This window comes from Taudactylus pleione, unplaced genomic scaffold (genome assembly GCF_031769625.1).
Source record: "Taudactylus pleione unplaced genomic scaffold, aTauple2 ptg000019l, whole genome shotgun sequence".
In the NCBI taxonomy this organism is placed as follows: Eukaryota; Metazoa; Chordata; class Amphibia; order Anura; family Myobatrachidae; genus Taudactylus; species Taudactylus pleione.
The window spans coordinates 38,351,692-38,362,177 of NW_028284421.1; positions in this window are offsets into that span (position 1 = coordinate 38,351,692).

Genomic DNA, 10,486 nt, shown 5'->3' on the forward strand with positions numbered 1-10,486 from the left:
CAGCTTCTTATTCATTTCTTATTCACTTCTTATTCATTTCTTATTCACTTCTTATTCAAGCTCCAGCTTCTTATTCATTTTCCAGCTTCTTATTCAGAAAATGTTACATTAAAATAGTTAAATAAAGTTAGATCACTAAACTAACACTATGTAAACAAAGAATTGTGTCCCTTACACAGTTTACAATTATTATTTTCCTGGCACAATAAGGATTTGGGCATGCAAAGGGCATGAAAGCGGGCACAGGCACCATATTTTGTCATTTTGAATAAGAAGCTGTAGTTGTGCAGGGGTTAACTAGCTTCGGTCATCAAATGTTACACTTGAAACCCACAGAGGGTGGTCAGGTACATATGACCCACTTGTCATTTGTCTTGACCAACAAGGATTTTGGCATGAATAGGGCAGTAAAGCGGGCACAGGCACCAGATTATCTCATTTTGAATAAGAAGCTGTAGTTGTGCAGGGGTTAACTAGCTTCGGTCATCAAATGTTACACTTGAAACCCACAGAGGGTGGTCAGCTACATATGACCCACTTGTCCTTTGTCTTGACCAACAAGGATTTTGGCATGAATAGGGCAGTAAAGCGGGCACAGGCACCAGATTATCTAATTTTGAATAAGAAGCTGTAGTTGTGCAGGGGTTAACTAGCTTCGGTCATCAAATGTTACACTTGAAACCCACAGAGGGTGGTCAGCTACATATGACCCACTTGTCATTTGCCTTGACCAACAAGGATTTTGGCATGAATAGGGCAGTAAAGCGGGCACAGGCACCAGATTATCTCATTTTGAATAAGAAGCTGTAGTTGTGCAGGGGTTAATTAGCTTCGGTCATCAAATGTTACACTTGAAACCCACAGAGGGTGGTCAGGTACATATGACCTACTTGTCATTTGTCTTGACCAACAAGGATTTTGGCATGAATAGGGCAGTAAAGCGGGCACAGGCACCAGATTGTCTCATTTTGAATAAGAAGCTGTAGTTGTGCAGGGGTTAACTAGCTTCGGTCATCAAATGTTACACTTGAAACCCACAGAGGGTGGTCAGGTACATATGACCCACTTGTCATTTGCCTTGACCAACAAGGATTTTGGCATGAATAGGGCAGTAAAGCGGGCACAGGCACCAGATTATCTCATTTTGAATAAGAAGCTGTAGTTGTGCAGGGGTTAACTAGCTTCGGTCATCAAATGTTACACTTGAAACTCACAGAGGGTGGTCAGCTACATATGACCCACTTGTCATTTGTCTTGACCAACAAGGATTTTGGCATGAATAGGGCAGTAAAGCGGGCACAGGCACCAGATTATCTCATTTTGAATAAGAAGCTGTAGTTGTGCAGGGGTTAACTAGCTTCGGTCATCAAATGTTACACTTGAAACCCACAGAGGGTGGTCAGGTACATATGACCCACTTGTCATTTGCCTTGACCGACAAGGATTTTGGCATGAATAGGGCAGTAAAGCGGGCACAGGCACCAGATTGTCTCATTTTGAATAAGAAGCTGTAGTTGTGCAGGGGTTAACTAGCTTCGGTCATCAAATGTTACACTTGAAACCCACAGAGGGTGGTCAGCTACATATGACCCACTTGTCATTTGCCTTGACCAACAAGGATTTTGGCATGAATAGGGCAGTAAAGCGGGCACAGGCACCAGATTATCTCATTTTGAATAAGAAGCTGTAGTTGTGCAGGGGTTAACTAGCTTCGGTCATCAAATGTTACACTTGAAACCCACAGAGGGTGGTCAGGTACATATGACCTACTTGTCATTTGTCTTGACCAACAAGGATTTTGGCATGAATAGGGCAGTAAAGCGGGCACAGGCACCAGATTGTCTCATTTTGAATAAGAAGCTGTAGTTGTGCAGGGGTTAACTAGCTTCGGTCATCAAATGTTACACTTGAAACCCACAAAGGGTGGTCAGGTACATATGACCTACTTGTCATTTGTCTTGACCAACAAGGATTTTGGCATGAATAGGGCAGTAAAGCGGGCACAGGCACAACATTTTGTCATTTTGAATAAGAAGCTGTAGTTGTGCGGGGGTTAACTAGCTTTGGTCATCAAATGTTACACTTTAAACCCACAGAGGGTGGTCAGGTACATATCACCCACTTGTCATTTGCCTTGACCAACAAGGATTTTGGCATGAATAGGGCAGTAAAGTGGGCACATGCACCAGATTATCTCATTTTGAATAAAAAGCTGTAGTTGTGCAGGGGTTAACTAGCTTCGGTCATCAAATGTTACACTCGAAACCCACAGAGGGTGGTCAGCTACATATGACCCACTTGTCATTTGACTTGACCAACAAGGATTTTGGCATGAATAGGGCATTAAAGCGGGCACAGGCAACAGATTATCTCATTTTGAATAAGAAGCTGTAGTTGTGCAGGGGTTAACTAGCTTCGGTCATCAAATGTTACACTTGAAACCCACAGAGGGTGGTCAGGTACATATGACCTACTTGTCATTTGTCTTGACCAACAAGGATTTTGGCATGAATAGGGCAGTAAAGCGGGCACAGGCACCAGATTGTCTCATTTTGAATAAGAAGCTGTAGTTGTGCAGGGGTTAACTAGCTTCGGTCATCAAATGTTACACTTGAAACCCACAGAGGGTGGTCAGGTACATATCACCCACTTGTCATTTGCCTTGACCAACAAGGATTTTGGCATGAATAGGGCAGTAAAGTGGGCACATGCACCAGATTATCTCATTTTGAATAAAAAGCTGTAGTTGTGCAGGGGTTAACTAGCTTCGGTCATCAAATGTTACACTCGAAACCCACAGAGGGTGGTCAGCTACATATGACCCACTTGTCATTTGACTTGACCAACAAGGATTTTGGCATGAATAGGGCAGTAAAGCGGGCACAGGCAACAGATTATCTCATTTTGAATAAGAAGCTGTAGTTGTGCAGGGGTTAACTAGCTTCGGTCATCAAATGTTACACTTGAAACCCACAAAGGGTGGTCAGGTACATATGACCTACTTGTCATTTGTCTTGACCAACAAGGATTTTGGCATGAATAGGGCAGAAAACCTGGCACAGGCACCAGATTATCTCATTTTGAATAAGAAGCTGTAGTTGTGCGGGGGTTAACTAGCTTCGGTCATCAAATGTTACACTTGAAACCCACAGAGGGTGGTCAGGTACATATGACCCACTTGTCATTTGCCTTGACCAACAAGGATTTTGGCATGAATAGGGCAGTAAAGCGGGCACAGGCACAACATTTTGTCATTTTGAATAAGAAGCTGTAGTTGTGCGGGGGTTAACTAGCTTTGGTCATCAAATGTTACACTTGAAACCCACAGAGGGTGGACTGGTACATATGACCCACTTGTCATTTGCCTTGATCAACAAGGATTTTGGCTTGAATAGGGCAGTAAACCTGGCACAGACACCATATTTTGTCACCATGGCAACAAGTTACCCAATAATTACGCATTCATCTGCACATTACATTTACAGGCCACCTTTTGTTTACACTGTAAATAGAACAAGAGTATCTCTTTTTACAACATTAGCACTTTCACTCTTCCCAAAAAGGAATAGCATCAGTGGTTTTGGTACAGAGCAGCCCAAAAGGATCAAACTCACAACCTGACATAAATAAGAATATCAATGGACAACACTGGAGGGTAGTTTAAACCACACACCAGTAGTATTAGGGAGACCCATTTTTTTTATTTTTTTTTATTTTTTATATGTGCATTTCCTCTTTTATATGCTTTTATTTTCACTTGCTATGTGCTGATCCTTATTTATTGGATCCTGAATATCAGCTGCACAGTGCAAGGTGCAAACATTGCATAAATTTTAACATTGGTGCTTTGTGGGCAAATCATTTCCATATATGCAAATTACCTTGTCATTCATCCAAAGGGATCATGATTGATATGGTGTTTGTGGTTTTTCATGCATGGTTAAAATTTGGCAATCAGTGAATGTAATAGGCATGAGGTGGGTATTTGAGGGGAAGAGATATATTAGGGAAAAAAAAAAATACTAGCAAAATTCAAATGATCTCCCTAATCTTAAATGCTCATGCCATAAAGGGATATATAAGCAAGCTCAGGTGCTCTAGAAATTTGGGTGGGGAGAAAAGCCTACAATAAAGAGGCAAACAGACCAAGAGAGCCCCATTACATCAAATGAGCAGTCAGCTCATTAAATAAAAGTGAAATTCAGGTATGTCATACCATTGTATACTCTCCATATATATATATATATATATACATCATCCCAAAACAAATCGCATAAAAACAGTGTAAATAGCAACCAGTTGCCTAGAAAACATTGCTATGACAACGATCACCTTAAAAGCCAATTGCCTGGCAACAGCGCTAAAGGCTACAAGTTCCTTGGCAATCACAACAAAGCCTAGCAACAATCGCCAAGGCAACTAATTGCCTAGCAACCATCACCATGGCAACCTGTTACCTAGCATCCATTGACCTGACAACGGTATGGCCATGGCAACCAGTAACCTAGCAACCATCACCTTGGTGACAGTCACCATGGCAACCAGTTGCCTAGCAACCATCACCATGACAACCATCGCCACATCAACCAGTTGCCTAGCAACCATCACCATGGCAACCAATAACCTAGCAATGATAGCCATGACAATGGTCACCATGGCACCCATTCACATGGAAACCAGTTGCCTAGCAACCATCCCCATGACAATGGTCACCATGACAACCATTTGCCTAGCAACCTTCACCTTGGCAACCAGTTACCTAGCAACCATCGCTATGGCAACCCTTTGCAATGGCATTCATCACCATGATGACTATCGCATTGGCAAACAGTTGCCTAGCAACCATCGCCAGGAATACCCATTGCCATGGCATCTGTCACCATGACTATTGAATTGGCAACCAGTTGCCTAGCAATGACAACGGTCACCGTGACGACCATCACCATGGCAACCAGTTACCTAGCAACCATCGCCATGACAACCCAATGCCATGGCATCCGTCACCATGACAACTATCGCATTGGCATTAGCAACCACCGCCATGGCAACAAGTTACCCAATAATTACACATTCATCTGCACATTATATTTACAGGCCACTTTTTGTTTACACTGTAAATAGAACAAGAGTATCTCTTTTTACAACATAAGCACTTTCACTCTTCCCAAAAAGGAATAGCATCAGTGGCTTTGGTACAGAGCAGCCCAAAAGGATCAAACTCACAACCTGACATAAATAAGAATATCAATGGACAACACTGGGGGGTAGTTTAAACCACACACCAGTAGTATTAGGGAGACCCATTTTTTATTTTTTTATATGTGCATTTCCTCTTTTATATGCTTTTATTTTCACTTGCTATGTGCTGATCCTTATTTATTGGTTCCTGAATATCAGCTGCACAGTGCAAGGTGCAAACATTGCATAAATTTTAACATTGGTGCTTTGCGAGCAAATCATTTCCATATATGCAAATTACCTTGTCATTCATCCAAAGGGATCATGATTGATATGGTGTTTGTGGTTTTTCGTGCATGGTTAAAAATTGGCAATCAGTGAATGTAATTGGCATGAGGTGGGTATTTGAGGGGAAGAGATATATTAGGGGAAAAAAAAAATACTAGCAAAATTCAAATGATCTCCCTAATCTTAAATGCTCATGCCATAAAGGGATATATAAGCAAGCTCAGATGCACTAGAAATTTGGGTGGGGAGAAAAGCCTACAATAAAGAGGCAAACAGACCAAGAGAGCCCCATTACATCAAATGAGCAGTCAGCTCATTAAATAAAAGTGAAATTCAGGTATGTCATACCATTGTATACTCTCCATATATATATATATACATCATCCCAAAACAAATCGCATAAAAACAGTGTAAATAGCTTCCAGTTGCCTAGAAAACATTGCTATGACAATGATCACCTTAAAAGCCAATTGCCTGGCAACAGCGCTAAAGGCTACCAGTTCCATGGCAATCACAATAAAGCCTAGCAACAATTGCCAAGGCAACTAATTGCCTAGCAACCATCACCATGGCAACCTGTTACCTAGCATCCATTGACCTGACAAAGGAATGGCCATGGCAACCAGTAACCTAGCAACCATCACCTTGGTGACCGTCACCATGGCAACCAGTTGCCTAGCAACCATCACCATGACAACCATCGCCACATCAACCAGTTGCCTAGCAACTATCACCATGGCAACCAATAACCTAGCAATGATAGCCATGACAATGGTCACCATGGCACCCATTCACATGGAAACCAGTTGAATAGCAACCATCCCCATGACAATGGTCGCCATGACAACCTTTTGCCTAGCAACCTTCACCTTGGCAACCAGTTACCTAGCAACCATCGCTATGGCAACCCATTGCAATGGCATTCGTCACCATGACGACTATCGCATTGGCAAACAGTTGCCTAGCAACCATCGCCAGGACTACCCATTGCCTTGGCATCTGTCACCATGACTATTGAATTGGCAACCAGTTGCCTAGCAATGACAACAGTCACCGTGACGACCATCACCATGGCAACCAGTTACCTAGCAACCATCGCCATGACAACTCAATGCCATGGCATCCGTCACCATGACAACTATCGCATTGGCATTAGCAACCACCGCCATGGCAACAAGTTACCCAATAATTACACATTCATCTGCACATTATATTTACAGGCCACCTTTTGTTTATACTGTAAATAGAACAAGAGTATCTCTTTTTACAACATAAGCACTTTCACTCTTCCCAAAAAGGAATAGCAACAGTGGTTTCGGTACAGAGCAGCCCAAAAGGATCAAACTCACAACCTGACATAAATAAGAATATCAATGGACAACACTGGGGGGTAGTTTAAACCACACACCAGTAGTATTAGGGAGACCCATTTTTTTTTTTTTAATATATGTGCATTTCCTCTTTTATATGCTTTTATTTTCACTTGCTATGTGCTGATCCTTATTTATTGGTTCCTGAATATCAGCTGCACAGTGCAAGGTGCAAACATTGCATAAATTTTAACATTGGTGCTTTGTGGGCAAATCATTTCCATATATGCAAATTACCTTGTCATTCATCCAATGGGATCATGATTGATATGGTGTTTGTGGTTTTTCGTGCATGGTTAAAATTTGGCAGTGAATGTAATTGGCATGAGGTGGGTATTTGAGGGGAAGAGATATATTAGGGAAAAAAAAAATACTAGCAAAATTCAAATGATCTCCCTAATCTTAAATGCTCATGCCATAAAGGGATATATAATCAAGCTCAGATGCACTTGAAATTTGGGTGGGGAGAAAAGCCTACAATAAAGAGGCAAACAGACCAAGAGAGCCCCATTACATCAAATGAGAAGTCAGCTCATTAAATAAAAGTGAAATTCAGGTATGTCATACCATTGTATACTCTCCATATATATATATATACATCATCCCAAAACAAATCGCATAAAAACAGGGTAAATAGCTCCCAGTTGCCTAGAAAACATTGCTATGAAAACGATCACCTTAAAAGCCAATTGCCTGGCAACAGCGCTAAAGGCTACCAGTTCCTTGGCAATCACAATAAAGCCTAGCAACAATCGCCAAGGCAACTAATTGCCTAGCAAACATCACCATGGCAACCTGTTACCTAGCATCCATTGACCTGACAACGGTATGGCCATGGCAACCAGTAACCTAGCAACCATCACCTTGGTGACCGTCACCATGGCAACCAGTTGCCTAGCAACCATCACCATGACAACCATCGCCACATCAACCAGTTGCCTAGCAACCATCACCATGGCAACCAATAACCTAGCAATGATAGCCACGACAATGGTCACCATGGCACCCATTCACATGGAAACCAGTTGAATAGCAACCATCCCCATGACAATGGTCGCCATGACAACCATTTGCCTAGCAACCTTCACCTTGGCAACCAGTTACCTAGCAACCATCGCTATGGCAACCAATTGCAATGGCATTCGTCACCATGATGACTATCGCATTGGCAAACAGTTGCCTAGCAACCATCGCCAGGACTACCCATTGCCTTGGCATCTGTCACCATGACTATTGAATTGGCAACCAGTTGCCTAGCAATGACAACGGTCACCGTGACGACCATCACCATGGCAACCAGTTACCTAGCAACCATCGCCATGAAAACACAATGCCATGGCATCCATCACCATGACAACTATCGCATTGGCATTAGCAACCACCGCCAAGGCAACAAGTTACCCAATATTTACACATTCATCTGCACATTATATTTACAGGCCACCTTTTGTTTACACTGTAAATAGAACAAGAGTATCTCTTTTTACAACATTAGCACTTTCACTCTTCCCACAAAGGAATAGCATCAGTGGTTTTGGTACAGAGCAGCCCAAATGGATCAAACTCACAACCTGATATAAATAAGAATATCAATGGACAACACTGGGGGGTAGTTTAAACCACACACCAGTAGTATTAGGGAGACCCATTTTTTTTTTATTTTTTTTTTTATATGTGCATTTCCTCTTTTATATGCTTTTATTTTCACTTGCTATGTGCTGATCCTTATTTATTGGTTCCTGAATATCAGCTGCACAGTGCAAGGTGCAAACATTGCATAAATTTTAACATTGGTGCTTTGTGGGCAAATCATTTCCATATATGCAAATTACCTTGTCATTCATCCAAAGGGATCATGATTGATATGGTGTTTGTGGTTTTTCGTGCATGGTTAAAATTTGGCAATCAGTGAATGTAATTGGCATGAGGTGGGTATTTGAGGGGAAGAGATATATTAGGGAAAAAAAAAATACTAGCAAAATTCAAATGATCTCCCTAATCTTAAATGCTCATATCATAAAGGGATATATAAGCAAGCTCAGATGCACTAGAAATTTGGGTGGAGAGAAAAGCCTACAATAAAGAGGCAAACAGACCAAGAGAGCCCCATTACATCAAATGAGCAGTCAGCTCATTCAATAAAAGTGAAATTCAGGTATGTCATACCATTGTATACTCTCCATATATATATATATACATCATCCCAAAACAAATCGCATAAAAACAGTGTAAATAGCTCCCAGTTGCCTAGAAAACATTGCTATGACAACGATCACCTTAAAAGCCAATTGCCTGGCAACAGCGCTAAAGGCTACCAGTTCCTTGGCAATCACAATAAAGCCTAGCAACAATCGCCAAGGCAACTAATTGCCTAGCAACCATCACCATGGCAACCTGTTACCTAGCATCCATTGACCTGACAACGGTATGGCCATGGCAACCAGTAACCTAGCAACCATCACCTTGGTGACCATCACCATGGCAACCAGTTGCCTAGCAACCATCGCCATGACAACACAATGCCATGGCATCCGTCCCCATGACAACTATCGCATTGGCATTAGCAACCACCACCATGGCAACAAGTTACCCAATAATAACACATTCATCTGCACATTATATTTACAGGCCACCTTTTGTTTACACTGTAAATAGAACAAGAGTATCTCTTTTTACAACATTAGCACTTTCACTCTTCCCAAAAAGGAATAGCATCAGTGGTTTTGGTACAGAGCAGCCCAAATAGATCAAACTCACAACCTGATATAAATAAGAATATCAATGGACAACACTGGGGGGTAGTTTAAACAACACACCAGTAGTATTAGGGAGACCCATTTTTTTTTATTTTTTTTTATATGTGCATTTCCTCTTTTATATGCTTTTATTTTCACTTGCTATGTGCTGATCCTTAATTATTGGTTCCTGAATATCAGCTGCACAGTGCAAGGTGCAAACATTGCATACATTTTAACATTGGTGCTTTGTGGGCAAATCATTTCCATATATGCAAATTACCTTGTCATTCATCCAAAGGGATCATGATTGATATGGTGTTTGTGGTTTTTCGTGCATGGTTAAAATTTGGCAATCAGTGAATGTAATTGGCATGAGGTGGGTATTTGAGGGGAAGAGATATATTAGGGAAAAAAAAAAATACTAGCAAAATTCAAATGATCTCCCTAATCTTAAATGCTCATATCATAAAGGGATATATAATCAAGCTCAGATGCACTAGAAATTTGGGTGGAGAGAAAAGCCTACAATAAAGAGGCAAACAGACCAAGAGAGCCCCATTACATCAAATGAGCAGTCAGCTCATTCAATAAAAGTGAAATTCAGGTATGTCATACCATTGTATACTCTCCATATATATATATATATATATACATCATCCCAAAACAAATCGCATAAAAACAGTGTAAATAGCTCCCAGTTGCCTAGAAAACATTGCTATGACAATGATCACCTTAAAAGCCAATTGCCTGGCAACAGCGCTAAAGGCTACCAGTTCCTTGGCAATCACAATAAAGCCTAGCAACAATCGCCAAGGCAACTAATTGCCTAGCAACCATCACCATGGCAACCTGTTACCTAGCATCCATTGACCTGACAACGGTATGGCCATGGCAACCAGTAACCTAGCAACC